Consider the following 26,664-nt stretch of genomic DNA (forward strand, 5'->3'; position numbering starts at 1 on the left):
CTCTGCTAAGGGAAATAGGTCCTTCCTATCCACTCTATCTAGGCCCCTCATAATTTTATACACCTCAATTAGATCTCCCCTCAGCCTCCTCTGTTCCAAAGAAAACAACCTGAGCCTATCCAATCTTTCCTCGTACCTAAAATTCCCCAGCCCAGGCAACATCCTCGTAAATTGCCTCTGCACGCTCTCTAGTACAATCACATCCTTCCTGTAATGTGGTGACCAGTACTGCATGCAGTCCTCTAGCTGCAGTCTAACTAGTGTTTTATACAGTTCAAGCATAACCTCCCTGCTCTTATATTCTATGCCTCGGCTAATAAAGGCAAGTATCCCATATGCCATCGTAACCTTATTTACCTGTCCTGCTACCTTCAGGGATCTGTGGACATGCACTGCACTTCTCAGTGTCCTACCATTTATTGGCCCTGAAATTAGGATCGGGAGCTTGCCGCGCGTGCAAGCCCCCGATGTGCACTTACCCGGCGCGCTGACATTTCAATCCTGGCCCGCATTGCATTTCCTCTCACTGGCCCGCTTGAGGTCCTGCCGCACTGTGCGTGCGTGACCCAGCGGCGTACTTAGTGCGATGAGCCGGCTGGGATCACGTGAGCACAGGGCAACCAATGGGAGGTTGCAAAAATTCATTCATGAGTTTGAGAGTAAGAGCTGTCAAACTCATGAAAACTCCTGGCCCCAAAACACTACTTAAACTTGAAAGAAAATTTAAAAAAAACATTGCACTACTTAAATGAACCATAAATAACTGTAAAAAACTATTTTAAACAATAATTTTAAAATTTGAAAAAAATTATTATATAAAAAAATCGGGGCTAAAACTAAACTTACCTTACTGCAAATTCTTTAAAAATAATAAACCTGTGGAAATTTTTTAAATAAATTGTATTAATAGACCACTTACCTATAAAACTAAGTACTTACGTGTGGTTTTTCAATGCGTAAAAACCGGAGGCCTTTACACATGCGCAACTCTCTAAAAATAAAGGAAATCCAAGTCGCACGCGCAGACTCCTGCGCGCACGCGTTCAGCCTCTTAACCCCTTGGGTCAGAGGAGAGGAAATGCCGGTTTTCTCCGCATGCGCTGTGCATGCTGAAAACCGGCAATTCCTCCGGGCACACGCGTGAGTACCCAGTCCGTACTCACGCGTTGGGAGAGGAATTACTGGGCCAACGTGTATTCCCTTGCCTTGTTAGCCATACCCAAATGCATTACCTCACACTTCTCTGGATGAATTCCATTTGCCACTGTTCTGCCCACCTGACCAATCTTTTGATATCTTCTTGCAGTCTACAGCTTTCTTCTTCATTATCAACCACACGGCCAATTTCATATCATCTGCAAACTTCTTAATCATACTTCCTACATCCAAGTCCACATCATTGATATATACCACAAAAAGTAAAGGACCCAGTACTGAGCCCTGTGGAACCCCACTGGAAACAGCCTTCCAGTCACAAAAACACTCTTTGACCATTACCCTTTGTTTCCTACCTCTGAGCTAATTTCGGATCCAACTTGCCACTTTCCCTTGGATCCCATGGGCTTTTACTTTCGTGACCAGTCTGCCATGTGGGACCTTATCATAAGCCTTGTTAAAATCCATATAGACTACATCAAATGCACTACCCTCATTACCTCCTCAATAAATTCCTTGAAGAGGTAACAAGGTGATATCTATTGGATGAGACATGAAACCAAGGTCCTCTCTGCCTTCTCAGGTTGATGTAAAAGATTCTATGGCACTATTTGAAGAAGAGCAGGGAAGTTCTACCAATGTTTTGGCCAATGTTTATCCCTCATGAAACCTCATTAAAAAAACATATTATTTGGTCATTTTACTGTGTGCAAATTGACTGCCACGTTTCCTACATTACACCAGTGACTGCGCTTCAAAAGTACTTCTTGGCTGTGAAGCACTTTGGGACATCCTGAGGTCGTGAAAGGTGCTATAGAAAAGCAAGTACTTTCTTTTCTTTATCTTATCAAAGTTCCTACAGCTGGAAGTGTTGTTCAGTGGGGTGTGGTATGTGTTCATGCTATCTGGAGGAAGGTGGTAATATATTCACACATTTTGGGGTGAGATTTTGCTGCTCACCATGCTGCTTGTGAGGAGGATGATTTAAAATGTGCCAGTGCTGCATCTTATCACTCACCTTGTTCAGTACTGTTAGGATTATTAGGAAGTGGTAAGTGGAAGATTTGAAAGCAGTGACCCTTAAGGTCTAGGTTAGAAGAGAAATGTGCACTGTGGGGTGTCTGTCTGTGATTCTGTGATATCACCATTCTCAGTGGATTCTTTGTTGCCATAAAATGTCTAAAGCGTTAAGTGATGGAGGACAGTAGCAGGAGCGCTTCTTCAGCTCCCCAAAGACCAAGATTATGTCCTTGATATGAGGAAAGTGCAGGAGCATGAAGGCAGACTAAGAAAGTGGGCATTGATGGTAAGGAGATGGAAGTAGGCGAAGAGTTTATTTCCTTGGCAAGTTATTTAATATAACCAGTGAAGGGATGCATTAATCTAACTGGGAGTGTTTCTGACAGAATATACAGGTAGACTATCCTTTATCCGAAAACCTTGGGACCAGCTGTGTTTCGGTTTTCGGAATTTTTCGGATTTCAGAAGGTTTTCATCTCTGTATCTGACAACAAACACTGTTGCTTAGCAACAGCTTGTAAACACTCGGGCCCTGCCTTGGAAGTGTCTCTGAAGCTGTTGCTAAGCATCAGAGACTCTTTCCACAGCCTGACTGTTTAAAAAAATGCTAGGGGAAGAAAAAAAATGCTAGGGGAAGAAAAAAAACCTAACAAAACAGCTGCTGATTTCTGCCGTTAGATCGAGGTTGTCAGCTCCCCCTGCTCCGTATCTGAATTCCTTGACTTAGCGGGGGTCTGGGGCTCGACTGCCGCCGCCAGTTGTGGGAAAGCCGGATATCGGCTGATTCCTACACTAAGCTGGCCCGCAAATCAGGTCGGGGGGGGGGAAGAAAAGACTATCAGACGGGCCACTGCAGCTATCGAACGGGCCGCTGTATTGTTGGGTTCACTCTCCCGGTACCTCCTTCACACTGCCCAGCTCGGCCTGCAATCTCCTACCCAGGAGGGAACTCTGTGACCCTCTGCCCTGCTCACAGGGAAAGGCAGAGCTCCCGGACCACTCCTGTCATGTTTGGCACCACTCGGGTCATGTCGTGCGCATGACTTATGCTCCACGAAAAAACTTTCGGTTTTTAGAGGTTTTCAGTTTTCGGAAGTGCGGATAAAGGATAGATTACCTGTAATAATCACCCTGGAAAAGGTGAGTTAAATTAGGGATGTATAAGGGGATGTTTTCGAGGCTAATGCTCAGCTATTGTTTCTGTGTGGTGCTGAGAGCCAAACTCTCTGAAGGCAGAGAAGCATCCTTTTGGAATGCAGTGTGTGAGAATGATGTTGGGTTTCGATTGGGAGAACAGATGAACCAACACTGAAGTAAAGAAGAGGAGTGACCTGCAGTTTGGGTTTTTAAGACATAATTTTCCCATTCAGACATCCCGACAACATTTTCTATAAGTGGGTCGCATCCCTTACAATCTGTAATCTGTGTAATGATCAATAACATGTCATTCTAGCGTGGTACACTAGATGGAGCCGTAGAGCTGTATAGAGCTGTATATTTAGTTGTATGTGTTTAAGACTACACTACCCACGATGCACTAGGCTACCCACAAGGCAGTAGTCAAGATGGCTGCCTGCACACAGAGGTACACATGCTGAATCTCTACAGATGCTGTACCTAGAGAACGTGTACTGAATGTAATGATCAATAACATGTCATTCTAGAGTGGTACACTAGATGGAGCCGTAGAGCTGTATAGAGCTGTATATTTAGTTGTATGTGTTTAAGACTACACTACCCATGATGCACTAGGCTACCCACAAGGCACTAGTCAAGATGGAAGCCTGCACACAGAAGTACACATGCTGAATCTCTACAGAGGCTGTACCTAGAGAACGTGTACTGAATAAATGACTAGCTAGAAGCTAGCTGTTCATAATAAGAATGTCTAGTTATTAATGAACATAACATGGTACCAGGAGTTGTGAAAATCTGCTAAACATTGTGAAACATGACATGGAGTCTTTGAAGCCACCAGGAGGTTTGAACCTCATGGGAAATGTCGACTACAATTGGCGGGTTTTCAAACAACAATTCGAACTCTACATTGCTGCCATCGGGTTTGGTATGAAGCCACATGCAAGGAAAGTAGCATTGCTGCTTACGGTTGCAGGCCCACAGGCAATAGAGGTATTTAATACATTTGTATTTAATCCAGAGGAGAACAGAGAAAATTTAGACGATGTGCTAAAGAAATTTGATACACATTGTTCTCCCAAAAAGAATGAGACCTATGAAAGATACATGTTCCGTTCAAGGACACAGTGGCAAAATGAGACTTTTGATAGCTTTGTGACCAATCTGAAACCGAAAGCACAGATATGTAATTTCTCTGAGCTGAAAGCATCCATGATTCGTGACCAAATTGTGTTTGGTATTCATGATAAAAAGGTCAGGGAACGTCTGTTGAGAGAAACCGAACTAACATTGGAAAATGCTGTGACAATATGCCAAGCCAGCGAGCTAGCTCAAAAGCATGCGAAGACTTTCAGTGAAATCAATAATGATGCGATTGTAGTAAGTGCTACTGTTGGTGCTGTGTCCTACAAAGGGAAGAAACATGGGCAGAACAGAAATGAAAAGCAATCGGAGGAAGGAATTTTTAATTGCAAACGCTGTGGTTACAAACACCAGTTAAGACAATGCCCAGCATTTGGAAAAATGTGCACAAAATGTCATGGAAAGAATCATTTTGCCAAACAATGCTTTTCAAAAGTAAAAACTAAGAAAGGGCAACGAGTTAATGTGATTGAGGACACTGATTTAAGTGAGACATTTTTTGTAGGAATGGTGTCATGTGACAATATAGAAAAGGATACAGAAAATGTGCAGCCTTCAGGAATAAACAATGCTGAACATAAAGTTAGTGCAATAAAAGAGGACAAATGGATGATCCCACTGCAGGTAAATGGAGCATTAGTTACATTGAAACTAGAAACTGGGACAAAAGCAAACTTAATCAGTATGAGTGACATTAAAAATATGAAAGAAAAGCCCAAAATACAGAAAAAGTCAGTATTACTGAAGAGCTATAATGGACAGAAAATAGATAGCTTAGGTGTATGCAGACTTAAAGTGACAGTCAAAGACAAAGTGAATCATCTCATGTTTTCTGTTGTGGCTGAAGGACTTGATTCACTACTGGGTGACAAAGCTTGTAAGGACTTAGAACTGGTCAAGAGAGTCTACCGTATAAACTGTGCCGTAAACAGACCAGATAACTCAGTGGATTCTGTAGTAAATAATTTCCTGGATGTGTTCAAAGGATTTGGAGTTCTACCATTCACTTACAAGATCCAGCTAAAGGAGGATGCTCAGCCAGTGGTACATGCTCCATGAAGAGTTCCAGCACCCCTGCGTGACCAGCTGGCTCAAGAAAGAACTGGACAGAATGACCACACTAGGAGTCATCAGGAAAGTCGAAGAGCCAACAGACTGGGTTAACTCTATGGTATGTGTGAAGAAAAAGAACAATGATCTAAGAATATGCATGGATCCAAAGGACTTAAATGCAAACATAAAACGTGAACACTACCAGATTCCCAAGCGAGAAGAAATCACCAGTGAAATGTCAGGTGCCAGATACTTTACAAAGCTCGATGCCTCACAAGGATTTTGGCAACTAAAACTGGATGAAAAGAGCACCAAATACTGTACCTTCAACACACCATTTGGCAGGTATTGTTTCCTCAGAATGCCTTTCAGGATAATATCTGCATCTGAAATCATTCATAGAGCGATGGAACACATAATTGAAGGTCTGGAAGGAGTTCGGGTCTATGTTGATGACATCATCATCTGGGGCTCCACACTGAAAGAACACAATGAGAGACTGACTAAAGTGCTACAGAGCATACGCCGGAATGGACTGAAGCTCAACAAAGCCAAGTGTCAGTTTGGCGTCCAGGAAGTCACTTTCCTAGGAGATATTCTATCTGGTAAAGGAATAGAGCCAGATATGGAAAAAGTAAATGCCATACTCAAAATGCCCCAACCCACTGACAAAAAAGGAGTACTATGCATCATGGGGATGAAAAACTTCATTGGAAAGTTCATTCCAACTTGTCAGCCAAGACAGCCTGTCTGCGAGACCTGCTACATAAAACAAATGAGTTTGCATGGACAGAAAAACATGAACAAGAGTGGATGAACCTCAAAACAGTGCTGACAACCACACCTGTACTCACTTTCTTTGACCCGACAAAGAGAATCAAAGTGTCAACGGATGCATCAAAGGATGGCCTAGGCATGGTCTTGCTACAAGCAGAGGGTAAAGATTGGAAGCCTGTTGCCTATGCCTCCAGGTCTATGACTGATACTGAGTGTCGATACGCCCAGATTGAAAAGGAATGTCTAGGCTTGGTAGTTGGATTAGAAAAGTTCCATGGCTACATATATGGACTTCCCACCTTCACAGTTGAGACAGACCACAGCCCACTGGTTGCCATCATTAAAAAAAATCTGAATGAGATGTCTCCAAGGATTCAACGACTCATGATGAAGCTGCAAAGATATGACTTTGAACTGATCTACCCACCAGGCAAATACATAGTGTTAGCAGATGCACTATCCCGAGCACCCACAATGAGTCATGTGAGCTCTACTGAAGAAGACGTGGATGTTCATGTGAGTATGGTCACTGCTGCGCTGCCCGTGTCAGACATGTTGGAGGGAATTTCGGTACTAAAGGACTTTGCAAAGCTCGTCGGGATACTTGACATTCGTTACAGGCTAAAACTGGACCTTGAGCTACCCTGGGATGAGTAGTGCCAGCTGCATCCTGTTTTGTACTTCGGTTATCTTGCAAGGACAGACAGTCTGCTATTGTTTTATTTCTGCTTATCATATTTCACGGTGAAAAGTCCGAAGAAGTCCTAGTTCTGCTGAATATTGTTTAAAATATTTTACTGCTACACTGTCATGAGGCATTTCTGTGATTAATCTGCTTAACCTTTCATTTGTGTATAATGCTAAATGCATTTGGAGTGTAAAACGAGAAGCTTGGCGGTTGCACGAGGGTGCATAGCACTTCTCCCAGAGCGCTCTGCAAATAAAGTGTACTCTCACATTTCAATTATACCACAGTCGTCTGAGTATTATAACTCTATCAGGCTGAGGTTGGGTATACGTCGACCTTGTATATCACTTGGTCCGTTCAGGCTCCAACTCAACGGTAACAGACACAAAATCAAAGCAAATAGCAGATGAAACAGTAAAAGATACAGTGTTACAAACAGTAATAGAAAATATTCATCATGATTGGCCAAAAGGTTCCTGTCCAAAATATTTTCACATAAGGTCAGAATTGAGTGTCACAAGTGGACTATTACTAAAACAGAACAGAATAGTCATTCCACAGGCTCTACGTCAAGACATGCTCAAAAGGATTCATGAGGGACACCTCGGAATTGAAAAATGCAAAAGGAGAGCAAGAGACACTGTTTATTGGCCTGGCATAAATAAGGACATTGAGAACATGGTAGGCAAATGTGAGACATGTCAGAAACACCAAAACAAACAAAGGAACCAATGATAGTAGCTGACATACCAACAGCACCTTGGCAAAAGGTTGGTATGGACCTCTTACATTTGAATGGTAAAGAATATCTAATAGTGATTGACTACTATTCTAACTATCCTGAGATGGCGCTGCTCTGAAGCACCACAGCATGCAGTGTCATAATGCATGTGAAATCCATCTTCGCCAGACATGGAATTCCCAGGATTGCCATTAGCGACAATGGTCCGTGCTTCAACTGTAAGGAGTGGCAACAGTTTGCAGCACATTATGACTTTCAGCACATCACATCCAGTCCTTTGTATGCTCAGTCAAATGGTAAGGCAGAGAAAGGTGTTCAAGTTCTCAAGCAGCTACTGAAGAAAGCAACAGAAAGCAAGTCTGATCCTTATCTCGCCCTGCTGAGCTACCGAGCCTCACCTTTAGACTGTGGTTCTTCACCTGCTGAACTACTAATGGGTCGCAAGTTGCGCACCACGCTACCCTGCTATGCAAAAGAAAAGCAGAGTAAGGAACTGAGACAGAGACTTCAACTGTTAAAGCTGAGACAGAAATCATAGTATGACAAGTCATCCAAAACCCTAAAACCATTGACAAGGGATGATGTTGTCAGGATTGAGGATCCAGATGCATGGAAAAGGAAAGCTACAGTTCTTGAGGAAGTACGACCAAGGTCATACACAGTTAGAACTGAGGAAGGACAGATTCTCAGGAGGAACCGCCATTCCCTCCTGAAAACACAAGAAACTATCCAAGAGCAGATTGATGACAATGCCGCAACTGAATCTTGTCATTCACCACCAGAACAATCTCATGAAAACACATCAGACTTACCTGTGTTGAGAAGATCCACACGTGATGTAAAAAAGCCTGATAGACTTAATCTTTGAGTATAAAGTAAAGCTTTGAAAATGTGTTGACTGTTGTGAAAATGTTTATGTTTATAGAGCACTAACAAAAGTGTTACTTGTTGCATCCGTGTATAATAAGACACAGACTGCGGAGAACGGTACAACAGGTGTTTACCCAACGTGGCTCAAACTGCAACTGATCTGTACAGATTACTACTCAGTGCTATATACAGGTGTGGTCACTGCCGGTACTACAGTATACATGAGCTGTACAAGGTAGTTCCCCCCCTTAAAAGGTATATACATTACAATTCCTCCCCTTTTAGATTAACAGTACCATAACACTCATTTAACAATTAAATATTGAACTAATTACAATTAACACTTTTAACATGCAACATTTGCTGAAAATAGTCTATTTATATATTCAGTCTTTGGGGAGTCTTCCTGATCCTTTCTGGATAGCGCCTTTCCCGAGTGTCTTGCTCTTGGTGCGAAGGCGATTCTGGCCCCCTGTCGTCGGTTGTTTCATCAGCTTCCGATGCTACTGTTTCTGGGGTAGATGCGACCTGTACGTCGGGTTCATCACCAGGTATGTTTGGGCGAGGCATGGGGTTGACTTGTTCCTGTGACTCTAGGATCTGGTCAGCATGGCGTCTCACGATGCTCTCCCCAACGTCTACTGTGTACATTAGTGGGCCCTGCCGTGTGCATATCGTTCCTGGCTGCCATTTTTCTGTTCGGTAGTCGCGGGCCAAGACTGGTTGACCTACATTGAAGCTCCTTGTTGGCTTCTCATGGATGTGCTGGAATTGCTTACTCTCAACATCTCTTCGTACGTTTGGTCTGAGCAAATCCAGGCGAGATCTTAACCTTCGGTTAAAGAACATCATGGCTGGGGCCTGGTTGGTGACTGCATGTGTCGCATTCCGGTAGGCTAACAGGAAATTGTCCACCTTGTGCTGCAGCAGAATGTTGTCATTGTACATAGCCTTTATTGCCTTCTTAAAGGTTTGTACGAACCTCTCAGCCAATCCATTTGTGGCTGGATGATATGGGGCGGATGTGTAATACTTTACCCCATTCTTTTTCAAGAACCTCTGGAACTCTTCGGACACAAACTGTGGTCCATTGTCGGAGCAAATCTGTTCTGGCAAGCCATTCCTGGCAAAAATGGTCCATAGGACTGCAACAGTTTTCTCTGTGGTGGTGGAGGACATTTTGATGACCTCAGGCCATTTCTAGTGCACATCCACGGCTATTAAAAACATTGAGTCCATGAATGAACCAGCAAAATCAATATGCACCCGTTGCCATGGAGATGAGGGCCACTCCCATGGGTGTAGAGGGGCCTGTGGTGGTGCATTTTGGACTTTCTGGCATCCTGAGCAGCTCTTGGTCAGGTCCTCGATTTGTTTATCGATTCCCGGCCACCACACATAAGCCCTGGCTAGGCTTTTCATTTTTACCCCTCCCAGATGACCCTCATGAAGCTCATTGAGCACTCTATCCCTTAACTTGGTTGGAATTACCACTCGGGATCCACACATCAAGGTCCCCCGGCACACTGACAGCTGTTCTCTCCTTGTTGAGAATGCTGGCAACAGTGAGTCGCCATGTGCTGGGCATCCCTTCACTGTCAAATTATATACCCGAGACAGTGTCGGGTAATTTCGGGTTTCCTTTTTGATACAAGCGTTAGTTACCGGTAGGTATTCAACTATAGTCGAATGGAATATTTTGAAGGGATCCACTGCTGGTGCTTCCTCCGCAGTAGGCAGTGGCAGGCGTGATAGCCCATCAGCATTTCCATGCTGTTTCGTGCCCTTATATTCAATCTCATAGTGGTGCACCCCGAGAAAAAGGGACCATCTTTGTAGTCGTTGCGCAGTTATCACCGGAACGCCCTTCTTCGGATTAAAAATGGAGACAAGAGGCTGGTGATCAGTCAGCAAGGTGAATTTCTGCCCGTGCAGATAGTGATTGAACTTTTTCACTCCCCACACTAGGCTGAGGGCCTCCCTGTGAATCTGGGCGTAGTTACACTCGGCTGAGGTTAGTGATCGTGACGCAAAGGCTATTGGCCTCTCTGAGCCGTCCGAGAATTTGTGCGACAGCACCGCTCCAATGCCGTAGGGTGACGCATCACATGCCAACCGAATTGGTAATGCTGGGTTGTAATGGGCCAATACCTCTTTCGATGTGATTAGTGTTTTGCTCTTCTGGAAAGCTCATCTACATTCGTCACTTCCCTTCCATGGCATCCCAGTTTGCTGTAGGGTGTTCAGTGGGTGGAGTATTGTAGACAAATTTGGCAAGAACTTATGGTAGTAGTTTACCAGCCCGAGGAACGACCTCAGTTGTGACACATTTTCCAGTGCTGGAGCCTTGACTACTGCCTCAATCTTCTCTGGGGACTTATGTAACCCCTCTTTATCGATAACGTGGCCACAATACGAGATCTGTTTTCTAAAAAACTCGCATTTGAGGCGGTTAGCTCGGAGCCCATATTCCTGCAATCTAGTGAGCACCTGCTCCAGGTTGGCAAGGTGATCACTGTCATTTTCGCCCGTGACCAGGATGTCGTCCAAATAACACTGGGTCCCTGGGATCCCTTGCAGGACTTGTTCCATTGCCCTCTGCCAAATAGCCGGAGCTGATGCTACCCCGAATACCAGCCGGTTGTATTGGTAGAGACCTTTATGGGTTTTGATTGTGAGTTTTTTTTTGATGCTTCTTCTACCTCCATTTGCAGATACGCCTGGGCCAGATCAATCTTAGTGAAGCATTTCCCTCCAGATAGCGAGGCGAAAATATCTTCAATCCGTGGAAGTGGATATTGTACGGTGTGAAGGACCGGGTTCACTGTTACCTTGAAGTCCCCACAGATGCGAACCTTCCTTGGTTCCCCAGGCGTGCTGCTCAATGATTTTTTCATCACAGGGATGATGGGTGTAGCCCACTCGCTCCAGTCTACCTTGGACAGTACACCTGAATGTTCCAGACTCTCCAACTCTGCTTCGACGGCTGGGTGGATGGCATAATGTACCAGTCTAGCCGTAAAAAATTTTGGGCTTGCGTTTTCTTCAATTTTAATCGTCGCTGTCATGCCTTTTAGTGTTCCGAGTCCTTGCTGGAACACTTCTTTCGCGTCAGTTAGGATCTTTGACAGTCGCCCAGGTGTGACGTCGTCATCCTTTTTGTCAGCCACAGTCAGTGCCTGTATGGAATGCCAATCCAGTTGTATTTTCCGGATCCATTCATGTCCCAGTTATGGTGGTCCTCCATCTTGCAATACATACAGGTCTAGTTTTGGTGTTTCCTTCCCGTTATATATAACGGTCACCCTTATTTTTCCTTTTGGGGTAGACTTTTTGCCTCGTGTACGTCTTCAAAATAATTTTTGTGTCTCTCAAGGGTATGTGTGAGAATAGCCGCTCATAGTCCCGTCGGTTTATGACTGTTAGGGCTGATCCCGTGTCCAATTCCATCTTTACCTGGACTCCTGCTATCTTGGGAGTGACCCAAATGGTTCGGTGATCCTCCGTTGTGATCACATTATGTAGTTTCAGACAACTCAGTTCCCTGCTTTCGGAGTCGTTATCACTCTTCTGTTCGTCTGAACTATTCTCCGTCATCTTATGTACCTTCTTGTACTTTCCTTTGGTAGGTTTCTTATTGCTGGTTTTCTTTCCCGACCTGCAGACTCGTGCTATGTGTCCTACTTTTCCACACTGTCTGCACACTTTGTCTTTGAACCAGCAATCATTCTGGTCGTGTGTTGTTCTGCCGCAGCGATAGCACTTCCCTGTTCCATATGACATTTCGTTTGTGCCATATTCTTGCGGTCTCTGTTGTATCTCTGCAGCGCCCCGTGGTGCTGCTTCATATGATACCGCAATGCTGAAAGCCTTTTCCAGCGTAAGTTGCTTTTCAGATAAAAGCCGTTTCTGGGTTCCTTCACTTTGAAGCCAACACACAAACTTGTCCCTTAAGGTATCTGCCAGTCCCGCTCCAAATTGGCAGTGTTTCGATAGTTTGCGCAGTTCTGTTAAACAATTAGCATTGCTTTCATCCTCATGCTGGTTCCGTTTGTGAAACTTGAATCTTTCTGCTATCAGCAGCGGTGTGGGGTTTAAATGTTCCTTTAGTATCGTTACTATGTCTTCAAAACTCTTTTCCATTGGCTTTGTTGGGGTTACTAGATTTCGTAATAAACCATACGTCTTTGCACCCATTAAATTTAACAATACCGACGCTTTCTTGTCATCTAACACCTCATTTGCCTTGCAGTACACCTCTATTCATTCGACATATGTAGTCCAATCTTCGACTTCATTTTCAAATGCGGTGATACTGCCACTCTTCGGCATTTTGGGTGTGGTTTAAAATGGCATCTCCCACCAGAACAATCTCATGAAAACACATCAGACTTACCCATGCTGAGAAGACCCACACGTGTAGTAAAAAAGCCTGATAGACTTAATCTTTGAGTACAAAGAAAAACTATATTGAAAATGTATTGACTGTTGTGAAAGTGTTTATGTTTATAGAGCACTAACAAAAGTGTTACTGAGATAATCTTTATCGTTTTTCTTGAAAGTTGATTGATATTGATTTTGTTAACTTCAAAGAAAGGGGGATGTAATGATCATTAACATGTCATTCTAGAGTGGTACACTAGATGGAGCTGTAGAGCTGTATAAAGCTGTATATTTAGTTGTATGTGTTTAAGACTACACTACCCACGATGCACTAGGCTACCCACAAGGCAGTAATCAAGATGGCTGCCTGCACACAGAGGTACACATGCTGAATCTCTACAGATGCTGTACCTAGAGAACGTGTACTGAATAAATGACTAGCTAGAAGCTAGCTGTTCATAATAAGAATGTCTAGTTATTAATGAACATAAGCTGTGTCTCACATTCTATCTTGCAGAGATCACATAGGCAGAGTGTAACAATTAATTCTGATTAAGATGTGTAGTGGATTTTGTATATATTTGAAGAGCAGAGAAAGATCCACTTGTTTTAAGCCATTAATTCCTTGGAAGACCATGTTTGCCAGTCAATCAGAATTGAAGCAACAATGCTATTTGACATGTGACAGTGCCCAGTAGTTGAAAAAGGCCAAGAAATCAAGGCGCAGCTAAGGCCTGTGCAAGTGCTCAGGGAGTGCTGCCTTGCACAAACTCAGGGGTGGGATTTTTTTTAAAGCCGTTTTACCCTGCATCATATCTCTGCCTTCTTTACAGCAAGGCTCCTCTGCGGAAGCCACGGAGCCTGCCTATCATATGCTAATGATTCCAAGGCCCATAAGTCAGTTGGAGTCAGTGGGATACTTCCTTGATGGGCAGCAGTACCGCTCCCGGGAAATGCGTGGTGGGGTGGTGGGGGAGGGAGCGAGATGGGGGTGGAAAGCCTGGGCTATGTTGTATTGGAATCTCAAATGGTTCAGAACCCTGTATCTCTGGCCACAGATTGTGTCAACTACTGAAAAAAAAAAACAATCTGTTCCACATTGAACTAAAATGCACAATCTAATTCACACCCAGATCAAAAGGTTACAGGACGGTAAGGCAGATCAAGCATCTCTGAGCAGCCATTTTAGATTTTAAAAATCTAGATTTGGGTTATCACAGCCGTAAGCACATTTGCAAGTCTAACAGGACAGAATTCCTGCATTTGTCACAATTTTGGGAAAAGGCACGCATGTTTTATGAGTGAAAATCTGTACCTTTAGAAAGGATGTAAGAGGACCCCAACTCTGAAAGCAGTACCTAGAAATCCAAAGCTGAGTTAATGGGACTAAATACGGGGAAAGTTGAATGGAAGAGTGACAATGGGTAGAAAGCTGTGGGAGGTGGCAGAGTGGAGAGCACAATGGCGTAGTACTGTTGCATCTGTGCCCATTCTGGTCATGATGATAGATATAATTTTCTTTCCCTTTAAGCTGGTTTTAAATGATTTATTCTCACTGTTGCAGCTCAGCTGCTGTTAGGAATAGCGTAACCATGTGCAAATCGCTGTAAATATGCTAACAGATGGTACCCATTCGATCACTCTGATCGTGCCATCCAGTAGATAATTACAGACTCTGGTTATTTTTTTTTCAAATGTAAATTTTTTTGGAAGCATTTACCATAGTAGCTCAGCTCTGTATACCTCTGAATTTCAAAATGTCTCATCGTTCTACTCTCCACACAAACTACAGTAATTAATTTTGTTCCTTTGCTTCACTATGTGTTTTAGAGATAACCTGCACCAATTAGCTTTATGCAGCAGAGACTTCAATCCTGTTCTGATTTGCAGTTGCCTCCAGGTGTCGATAGATTTCTACTCTAGAACTGGAATTCTAATGTGTGTGTATAAGACGCTTACAATCACAAATTCTAATACACTAACTCAAATGTGCTTCATTGAGACTTACTGCCATTCAAGCAGATTTAATGATTTCTGTTGCATTATGCTGAGTTTTACTGTGTGCTGATAAGAATATTAAATGGTCTTCCATAGTTGTTCTGTGGTGCTGTTTAACTTAAAAATTACTCTGTTCAATATTACCCTACAAACACTTAACACATTCATATTAAATTCCTCTATCTGCTATTTTAAGGGTGGCACTAACCCTTTTATTTTAAATGCAGTGTCGTTTCCAGACTTACATTTGAAGTGTCTTGTTTCATCTCTGAATGTGACCATGAAAGGGTAGATGCTTGTCAAAAAAACACAGGAATCACAATGCACTGCCTGGTAAGGTGCTAAGGCACACAAACCAGGTAGATTACAGGTTTTATCTTTGGCCTATACTGAGTTAGGTAATCTCAGCAGGGGTGGCAGTAAGGGTTCTACAATTGGCTTCCGTATCCCTTGTAAGAATTATTTATGACTTTCACACCTTCCACGTTGGATAAAAATAGGGATTAGGCTAAAATCTGCCTGTTAACTACCTGTTAACTGTGAGGAATGGAACTTGGTGAACCCAACTGCAGGAAGGCAAACTGAGGCAGAGGTTAGGTTGCAAAAACAAAGATCGACTTTACTTGAAATAAACAAAATAACAACAGCACAGATACAGGAATCACAAGGTAGTGAAACTCAAGACTGAGCAATGAACATAAACTAAGCACCACTTAAATAGTAGGCAAATAACCATGCACAGGTGAGCACAATTAGGAATAAAGAAGGACACAATTAAGAGTTCATGGTGCCCTCTGGTGCTGAGGCGAGGCAGAACCTGGGTCATTCCCGACAGGACCCCCCCCCTAGGAACGGCCCCTGACGTTCCCCCAGAAGGTCCATGGCGACGACGAAGAAAGTTCTGCACTAAATCGCGATCCAGGATGTTCCGGTCCGGGACCCAGGAGCGTTCCTCCGGACCATATCCCTCCCAGTCCACCAGGAACTGGAGGCCACCGCGAACCTGGCGAGAGTCCATCAGGCGACGGACCGTGTAAGCAGGCTGGCCTTCGATGATGCGGGGAGCAGGAGGAGGCCTCGTGGTGGGCGCCAGGGAACTGCTGGCCACTGGCCGGAGCCGGGAGACATGGAAGGTAGGATGAATCCGTATGGAACGGGGCAGCTGGAGACAGTAGGACACCGGGTTGACCTTCCTCAACACCGTGAAGGGACCGATGAAACGGGGCGCCAGCTTGCGGGACTCCACTCGCAGCGGGAGATCCTGCATAAAAAGCCAGACCCTCTGACCAGGATGGAATGAACAAGCCGGTCTGCGCCGCTTGTTGGCCTGGATCTGTCGTTGCCGAGAAGCTCGTTGTAAGGCCAGCCGCGCTCTCCTCCAGGTCCGTCGACAGCGCTGGACAAACTTCTCCGCGGAGGGAACCCCCACCTCGAGCTCCTGCTCCTGGAACAGTGGAGGCTGAAAACCGAACTGGCACTCGAATGGCAACATTCCTGTGGGGGAGCAGCGCAAGGTGTTGTGCGCGTACTCAGCCCAGACGATGTGACGACTCCAGGTCGCAGGGTTAGCAGACACGAGGCACCTCAGGGTCATCTCCAGGTCTTGGTTGATCCATTCTGTTTGACCGTTAGACTGAGGGTGGAAACCCGAGGAAAGGCTGATAGTAGCTCCAATGAGCTTGTAGAAAGCTCTCCAAAACCGGGAGGCAAATTGTGGACCACGGTCAGAGACAATGTCAAGAGGCAAACCGAACAACCTGAAAACATGCTAGACCATGAGCTCGGCTGTCTCTTGGGCTGAGGGAAGCTTGGGCAAGGGCAGAAAGCGACAGGCTTTGGAGAAGCGATCTACGATGACCAGAATGACAGTGTTGCCTTGAGATGGTGGAAGGCCTGTGATGAAATCCACAGAGAGGTGTGACCAGGGGCGGGTGGGAATGGGGAGAGGATGCAGCAAACCCTGGGGGTGAGATCGAGGGTTCTTGTTTCGTGCACAAATAGCACAAGCTGCTACGAACGCCTTTACGTCCTTCTCCATGGTGGGCCACCAGAACCTTCTGCGAAGGAACTCCAGCATCCTGGATGTGCCTGGATGACCGGTGAGTCACGACGAATGCCCCCACTGCAGGACTTGAGCGTGCCGTGTTGGGAACAAAAAGGCGACCTGGTGGGCCGTTGCCAGGGTCTGCCTCCCTCTGTTGCGCCTTTCTGACCAGCGTCTCGATCCCCCAGCGAACCGGTGCTACAATTCGAGAAGTAGGAAGAATAGGTTCTGGTTGTCTCTCCCGCTCGGGTGGATCAAATTGCCTGGAGAGAGCATCAGGCTTGAGATTCTTGGATCCTGGACGATATGACAGGACAAAGTCGAAACGATTGAAAAATAGTGCCCAGCGAGCTTGACGAGAGTTAAGCCGTTTGGCCTCCTGGATATAGGCCAGATTCTTATCGTCTGTCCAGACAATGAATGGGTGTTTAGACCCCTCCATCCAATGTCTCCACTCCTCCAGTGCCAACTTAACTGCTAGTAGTTCCCTGTTTCCAATATCGTAGTTTCGTTCTGCAGGAGTGAGTCGGCGAGAAAAGAAGGCGCAAGGGTGCAGTTTGTTGTCGTTAGACTGCTGGGACAAAACGGCACCCACTCCTATATCAGAGGCATCCACCTCGACAACGAAGGGGAGTGAGGGAGCCGGAATCACGAGGACAGGAGCAGACGTGAAGCGCCGCTTGAGATCCTCGAAAGCCTGCGCAGCCTCAGCGGACCAACTGAACCGGGTGGAAGCGGTTTTGGTGAGGGCGTTGAGAGGGGCAGCAATGGTGCCAAAGTTCCTGATGAATCTCTGATAGAAATTAGCAAACCCCAAGAAACGTTGCACCTGTTTGAGAGAGGTGGGTGGTGGCCAATCTCTGACAGCTTGGGTCTTGCCAGGGTTCATTTGGATGTTGCCGCTGGAGATGATGAAGCCCAGAAATGAAACCGTGGAAATGTGAAACTCACACTTCTCAGCCTTGACAAACAAGAGGTTGTTAAGCAGACGTTGCAGGACTTGCCTTACATGCTGGACATGATCGTGAAGAGTTTTGGAGAAAATAAGAATGTCATCCAGGTAGACAAAGACAAAGCGATTCAGCATGTCTCGGAGGACGTCGTTGATGAGCGCCTGGAACACAGCAGGGGCGTTGGTCAATCCAAAGGGCATGACCAGGTTCTCATAGTGCCCAGTAGGTGTGTTGAATGCCGTCTTCCACTCGTCCCCTTCGCGGACGCGGACGAGGTTGTAGGCGTTGCGGAGATCCAATTTTGTGAAGACTGTGGCTCCCTGTAGTAGCTCGAAGGCCGTCGACATGAGCGGAAGAGGATAACGGTTTTTTATAGTAATCCTGTTAAGGCCACGGTAGTCGATGCAGGGGCGGAGACCTCCATCTTTCTTACTCACGAAGAAAAAACCGGCACCAGCAGGAGAGGTGGATGGACGGATGAAGCCAGCGGCGAGGGCGTCACGGATGTAATCCTCCATGGCGGTGGTCTCTGGAGCAGAAAGGGAGAAGATCCTGCCCCTAGGTGGGCATGTCCCAGGCAGGAGGTCAATGGCACACTCATATGGCCTATGAGGGGGAAGTGATGTGGCTCGAACCTTACTGAAGACCTCTTTTAAATCCTCATACTCGGGAGGCACTTGGGACAATTCAGAGTGCGATGGGAACTCCTGGGGCTGGGAAGGAGACTTGGAGCGAAGACAGGTGGTATGGCAGGCAGAGCCCCATTCCGTAAGCCGGCCGGCAGCCCAATCCATGCGAGGATTATGGCAGACCAACCAAGGGTAACCCAGAACTAATGGAAACACGGGAGAGTGGATAAGGGAGAATTGGATGGTCTCGAAATGTTGTCCTTCCACGCCCAAACACAGGGGGGCAGTAAGATGGTGAATAGTTCCGGAGCCCAGGGGTCTTCCATCCAGGGCGACAACAGTGAGGGGGTGATCAGGATGGGTCAGGGGAATCTTGAACTGTTTAGCTAAACCCAGATCCATGAAGTTACCATCGGACCCAGAATCCACCAGGGCCTTAAGATCATGTTGTTGATTGCCCCAGAAAAGGGAGGATGCCAGCAGGACCCTAGAAACAGTGGGGCCGGGAGGGATGGCTACGCTCATCTCAGGTCTCTCCGTCCTGGATGAGCCCTGGCTTTTCCCACCAACTTTGGGCAAGAAGAGCGAAAGTGGCCCGGTTCCCCACAATAGAGGCAAGATCCCTCTCTCATTCGGCGATCACGTTCAGGCTGCGAGAGATGAGTTACTCCCAACTGCATGGGCTCCTCTGGATCAGTCAAAGATGGACTCGGGATGGCTCGGAGGTTCTCAGATGGCTTCGAAGCAGGGAAGGCTCTTGTCTCCGGAAGCGGGGTGAAAAAGGAATGGCGTTCTCTTCGCCTCTCACGGAGACGATTATCCACTCGAATGGAGATATCAAAGAGAGACTCTAAATCACTCACTGGATCCCTGGAAGCCAGTTCATCCTTGATTTCATCCGTGAGACCGTGGCGAAAAGTGGCGATGAGCGCCTCCGAATTCCATTGGCTCTCTGCAGCGAGAGTGCGAAACTCAATAGCGTAGTCCGCAACGCTATGAGCCCCCTGGCAAAGCCGAAGCAGTTTGTTAGATGCCTCTCTCCCACTGACAGGATGATCAAAGACCCTTCTCATTTCCTCAGAGAAAAGTCGGTAGTTTCAACATGCCGGAGTTTGTCGTTCCCAGACGGCCGTAGCCCAGGTAAGTGCTTTGCCGGTGAGTAGCAAAATGATGTAGGCTACTCGGGAACGGTCACTGGGAAATAATGAACCTTGCAGTTGGAAAGCCAGGGAAAACTGGGTTAGAAAGCCTCGACATCCTCCTGGGTTACCATCGTAGCGCTCGGGTGCAGGTAATCGGGGTTCTTTCAGAGGAGGAGGCGAAACCGGAGGAGCGGGTAACGGTGCTGGAGTAGCTTGGGTCACCTGACTCTGGCTCTGATGGAAAGCAACGACGAGGGCCTCCAGCTGTTTCTGGCTTCGGAAAAATGACGTGGCGAGGCACCGCAGTTCGACCAAGATCAGTTGTAGCTGTTCAAAGACTTGTCGTAGCCATTAGTCCTTCTCTGCTGGGTCCATGCTTTGGCTCAGTCTTGCTGTGAGGAATGGAACTTGGTGAACCCAACTGCAGGAAGGCAAACTGAGGCAGAGGTTAGGTTGCAAAAACAAAGATAGACTTTACTTGAAATAAACAAAATAACAACAGCACAGATACAGGCTAACAGGCCGGCAAGAGGAATCACAAGGCAGTGAAACTCAAGACTGAGCAATGAACATAAACTAAGCACCACTTAAATAGTAGGCATATAACCATGCACAGGTGAGCACAATTAGGAATAAAGAAGGACACAATTAAGAGTTCATGGTGCCCTCTGGTGGCGAGGCGAGGCAGAACCTGGGTCATTCCTGACAGTTAACAGGAATGGAGGCGGGATTGGAGGTGTGTGGGGGGTTAAAATCACGAAATTGGGGGGCACGAACCCATCCCGCCCCCAACCCGCCTCCATGCCAGATTCAAAGGAGGCGGATACCCGACCTGTGCTGGGAGCCGCCTCCGAGGCGGGAAGGGGATTTGTGCCAATGAACTGCCTGTTAACAGGTAGTTAACAGGCAGTTTTTAGCCTAATCCCTATTTTTATCCCTGAAGTGTGGGATTCCCGACGGCTCCAAACCACGCCAAGTTAGCAAGGCGGACCGTCGGGCTGAAGGTCTTGGAGGGTTCGAGATGTCCGGCGTTCAGGTGAGTGATGGGTGCATGAGTGCAGAGGTAAGTGTGTTTGGTGTGTGTAAGTGTTTAAAGAAGTTTTACTTACCTTTACAGCCTTCCTTCCTTCAGGTCTCGGGAGTCCCTCATCTCACCGGCACAGAAAACAGAATGGCTGCGAGCTGTTAAAAGTTGCAGCATTCAGCTTTCTGTTCTGGAGAGATCTCTAAATCAGCCTGAGAGGAAGGAATTAACTTAGAGTATAGATTGTCAGTGTTTGACAGCTTCAAAGAGCTGTCAAACGCTGATATTTCATCTGTCAAAAGCTCTCGACAGATGAAATGTCAATCTGTGACGTCACCTGTTGCCGGGTGACCCTTAATTGGCCTGCTGAGCCCGCTGGGCGGGCTTAACAAGGTCAATCGTGAAAATCGCGTGGGTTGGCCACAACTCAATAGAGGCGGGACTACAACCACAAAAGTTGTAGTCCCACCTCCTACACGCCTCCAGTATCAAAATCCAGCCCAACATCTCTCACAGAGATTATCTTTATTTAACCACTAATACATGGATTAAATAAGAAACACAACTAGACCTGTCCTGGAGTCTTCAAGTGCCCCGGTTGGCCAAACCGATGATCACTGGAAGGGCTGGATTTTGCCAGTCCCGAGGAGGCGGGTTTGGAGGCATGTGAGGTGGTAAAGTTGCAAAAAATGGCAGGCAGCTCCGATCCCGCCTCTGAGCAATTTTCCCAAAAGCAGGCTTTCAGACCCCGTTTCGATCCCACCTCCAATAGGCAGGATAGGCCCTTAAGGCCCTTAAGGCCTCTATAATGCCATTTTGAGAGGCCTTTCTAAGTTTAACACATTTCTCACGTGCTGCACGTCTCCTCTGGAACATGCCAGTTAATCCTGGTGGGCTCACAAGTGGATGGCTTACTAACAGCTGCAGTTCCACCATTAAAAAGGATTTTTCAACAATGATCATTTGCAGGTGGCAGAACTTTGTTTTCTCAGGTCTGGGAGAACTTTTAGCAGGCCTACTCATTGTGTAAGTTTTGAAGCCGAGATCCATCTCCAGTGTAATCTCCTGGGATACCCCTTTCCCCACCTTGACTGAGTGCTTCCTCAACTGAGGTATATACCTGCAGCATGGGAACCATTTATTTCCTTTCCTCCTGGACTTCAGATTCGGGCGAAAACCAGCCATGGCAGCAGCAGAACCCGGAACAACAGCAGCACCAACAGCAGGACCAATAACAGGAGCGCCAAGCTGCTGCTCACCCATCTGAAGCTGCACAGGCCAGAAGGTGCCAGCGCATGGAAGCACATTGCCGTAGGGGATACCCCCAAAACAGAGTTTACAGGTAAAGGATGAGCTACCTCAACATGACTGAGCAGCAGTGCCAAAGGAGGCTCAGACTTTTGCGAGAGGTAGTAGGTGACATCTGCGCAATGCTGCAGCAAGACCTGGAGCCCAGAGGAGCGGGTACACGCTCCTTACCAGTGGCCGTCAAAGTCACCACCGCACTCAACTTTTTTGCTTCAGGATCATTCTAGGGATCAACAGCAGATATCAGCGGCATATCCCAGGCAGCCACACACACTTGCACCACACAGGTAACCGATGCCCTCTTTGCCATCGCGCACAATTACACCAACTTCTCCAAGGATCAAGCAAGTGTAACAGCGCGTGCGGTTGGATTTGCTAATCTGGCAAGCTTTCCAAGGGTGCAGGGCGTTGTTGACTGCACACACGTGGCCCTTAAAGCACCCCATCGCAATCCAGGTATTTTTGTCAACTGCAAGGGCTTCCACTCCCTCAACGTGCAGCTGGTGTATAACAACAATAAGGAAATTTTGCATGTTTGCACCAAGTACCCTGTCAGTTGCCATGGCTCCTTCATCCTGCGGCAGTCTAGTGTTCCTCTGCTCTTCAGTCCGCCGGACCAACTTTGCGGATGGCTACTTGGAGACAAGGGCTATCCTCTGAAGACATGGCTAATGATGCCATTGAGGAGGCCATCCAACGAAGCTGAGGAGCGCTACAACTCCAGCCACATTTCCACCAATCCATCATCGAGCAAACCATCGGCTTGCTGAAGATGCGATTCAGATGCCTTGATAGATCAGGTGGAGCCCTGCAGTACTCAGCAGCCAGGATCTCCAGAATCGTCGTGGCCTGCTGTGCACTTCACAACATGGCACAGCATCGTGGCTTGCAGCTGCCTGAGGAACAAGTGGCTCATCGCATAGCCTCCTCAGATGAGGATGAGGATGAGGAGGAGGAAAGCGACAACGAACAACTTGCAGAGGCGCATCAACCAGCGGCAGCAGGACGCGAGCACATTGCTGCCCAGGATACAAGGGATGCACTCATCTTGGCCAGATTTGCTTAGCCTGCCCAATCAAACACATTTGCCTCGCACCTTCTTACCACACCATCGACAATGGGCAATATCCTACGGCTTCCTAACACTCTGACCACTATACTGACAATTCCAAGTCGCCCTGAGCCCTCAATGTGGAAGTCCCATTTGCGAAATGACACAGCCCATAACTTCAACAGTTTGTCATCAAGTTATTTTATCACATAAATGCACGGACGGCTTTTCAAAAATAAACACAACAGAACACCCAAGTGACTACCCTTGCGACTACTTGTGCATTATCTTCCTCTTATGCGTGCTGCTACGTGGTGCTTCCCCTGTGGCTTCAGCAGATGTGGAGGCCCCTTGCTCACTTTCTTGCTGCTCCTGCCTCGACACCTTTGGTGGGTGTCCTCTGGGGTTGCGAGCCTGTGAGGGCTCACCAATTGTGTGCTGCTCCTGCGGCTGTGCAGGGGCTGAGATGCCAATCTCAGTTGGGTGGGGACTCTGGTGCGGCTCTGACCGAGGACTCTGCAGTGGCATGGTCATGTGAGCGCTTGGAGAGGAGCCCCCACTTCCTTGTTCTCTGCCACCAACATCCCTCTCATGGGTCAGCTCCACTTCAGAGCTAGCAAGTGGCTTGACAGCACCTTGCTGCACTTCAGGGGGGCCATGTGGACCCGTTTCTGCACTGAAAGTCCTACTCCAGAGGACTTCCACGAAGGTCTGGTTTCTCTGCTCAATAGCTGACCATCGCTCCTCAAGAGATGTCAGTCTATTCTGAACAATTATCATGCTTTCAAAACCCTGGCAACTTAGCTCCTCCATGGCCATAGCCATCCTCTCCTCTACTGTAGCCATCTTCTCCTCTATGGTAGCCAGCCTTACCACGGAGGTAGCCATCCTTTCCACGGAGGTTGCCATCCTTTCCGTGGTGATGCGTTCATGCGCCAATGCCTCCACAAAGGCTCTGCTCATGTTCGCGATGGACTCCTCCATTCGCTCCACACTCGCAGCGACCCTGAAGACAAAACTTGCCAGAGACTCCTGCACCTGTTCCTGGAGTTCCAGCACTGCTCTCCTTCTGGATGGACCCGGAGGCACAGGGTCGAAATGCAGCTGAGCCAAGCTGGGAGAGTCCTGCACCTCCGACGAGAGCTCTCCACTGCTGTCCCTGACTCCACCATCTGCTGATGCTCACTTGTGAGCTGTGATACACCAGGTGACAACATTACTCTATCTCCCGAAGGTCCCACCGAGGTGCGAGTGTCTGCGCTGGTGCTAGGTGTGCTTAATTCTGCTGTTGCTGCGCCCTCAGAGGTTGCAGCTTCCTCTGAGGAGTCTGGTGGTTCAGGCTGTACCTCCTGGACAGTGGGGTGGGGGGCTGTCGATGGTCCTGTGGGGGAGTAACAGAAAGAGTTAAGCATGTGAGATAAACGTTGCATGCACATTGAAGTGTGCAGATTATCATAAGTCTATCTGTTACAGCATTAGAATCAAGATCAGTCACTCATGCAATGTCAATGAGAGAGATGAAAAACTATTCTGTCACCAGCTTGCTCTGATGCACCCGACTGTCCGTTCCCCACTTGCACATCCTCCTTGACTCCCACGATCTCCAGGACCGCCTCCTCTGCACTGGTGAGCTGGGCTATTGAGGGTGGCCCTCCTCCTGTACTCACCCTTTCCCTCTTATTGTGGGCTCCCTTTTCCTGCAATGAGGGACACAGGTGGAATTTGAGTGAGAATGAAGGAGTGAGTGTAGAGAATCCATAGCATAGATGCTTAGAAGGACACAAAGATGGAGTGAGGTCCCAAGACCAAGGGCCCTCATTGTGTGTTGTAAGTTGTTGTCATAGCATCACAATGATAGGGAGTGTGATGGCTGCATAGTCGAATTGTTAAGTGATTGTGAACATACAGAGAGCGGGAATGGTTAAGGGTGCAGGGATGTAAGGGTCAAGTGGGATGTGGAGGAGGAGGTTGACAAAGCAGAGTGCTAGTGATGAGAGGCGATGGGGATCAGATTGAGGGTCATGGTGATGGAATACTCACTTTTCCTGTGCGGAGACGGTCATGAAACCTCTTTCTGCATTGCAGCCAGTTTCTGCTGCACATTGAAATGACATTCACCTCCTGTGTCACTTGCAGCCACACAGCTTTGGCCTGTTGGGGAGGTTTTTTCAACCCAGAAGAAGGAAACAGCACTTCCTTATTAGCTCTTGCTCCCTCCACCAGAGCTTGGAGGGAGTTTTCATCAAAACGGGGTGCACACTTTGGTCTGGAGCTTGCCATGGTTGGAGCCCTAATCCCTCAGAAGTCGACTCAAAAAATTGTAAGGCAGAAAATGAACCAAGGCTGCTTGCAGGCCTTAAATGCAGCTGCATAGATGACGTCCTCAGAGGCGAGTTTCAGGACCAAAACAATAATTGAGCCAGGGGTTCCCACACGCTGGAAATCATGTGCCCAATTAGGGCAAAATCACTCAATTGTCCCACCTCACATCAGAGGCGGGGGCGGGACCCACTTGTAATGATCAATAACATGTCATTCTACAGTGGACACTAGGTGGAGCCGTAGAGTTGTGTAGAGCTGTATGTATATAAGACTACACTACCCAGCTGTATAGATATTAAGACTACATTACCCATGAGGCACTAGGCTACCCACAAGGCAACAGTCAAGATGGCAGCCTGCACACAGGAGCACACAGGCTGCATCTCTACAGATACTGTACCTAGAGAACGTGTACTCAATCAATGACTAGCTAGAAGCTAGCTGTGTTCATAATAAGAATGTCTAGTTATTAATGAACATAACATGGTACCAGGGTGGTGAAGATCTGCTGAAAATTGCGAAAAGCGACATGGAGAATTTGAAGCCACCAGAGCGTTTGAAACTCACAGAAAAAATCGACTACAATTGGCAGATTCTTAAACAACAATTCGAACTCTACATTGCAGCCATCGGATTCGGTACGAAGCCAGGCGCAAGGAAGATAGCGTTGCTGCTTACGGTTGCAGGCCCACAGGCGATAGAGGTATTTAATACATTTGTATTTAATCCAGTGGAGAACAGAGACAAATTAGACAATGTGCTAAAGAAATTTGATGCACATTGTTCTCCCAAAAAGAATGAGACCTATGAAAGATACATGTTCTGTTCAAGGACACAGCAGCAAAATGAGACTTTTGATAGCTTTATAACTGATCTGAAACTGAAAACACAGACATGTAATTTCTCTGAGCTCAAAGCATCCATGATTCGTGACCAGATTGTGTTTGGTATTCATGATAAAAAAGTTAGGGAACGTCTGTTGAGAGAAACCGAACTAAATTTGGAAAATGCAGTGAAAATATGCCAAGCCAGCGAGCTAGCTCGAAAGCACGTGAAGACTTTCAGTGAAATCAATAATGATGCGATTGTAATGAGTGATAATGCTGCTGTCGGTGCTGTGTCCTACAAGGGGAAGAAACGTGGGCAGAACAGAAATGAAAAGCAATCGGAGGATGAAATTTTTAATTGTAAATGCTGTGGTTACAAACACCAGTTAAGACAATGC

Source organism: Somniosus microcephalus, chromosome 8, assembly GCF_052327205.1.
Source record: "Somniosus microcephalus isolate GS21.2 chromosome 8, FLI_Smic_1.0, whole genome shotgun sequence".
Lineage (NCBI taxonomy): Eukaryota > Metazoa > Chordata > Chondrichthyes > Squaliformes > Somniosidae > Somniosus > Somniosus microcephalus.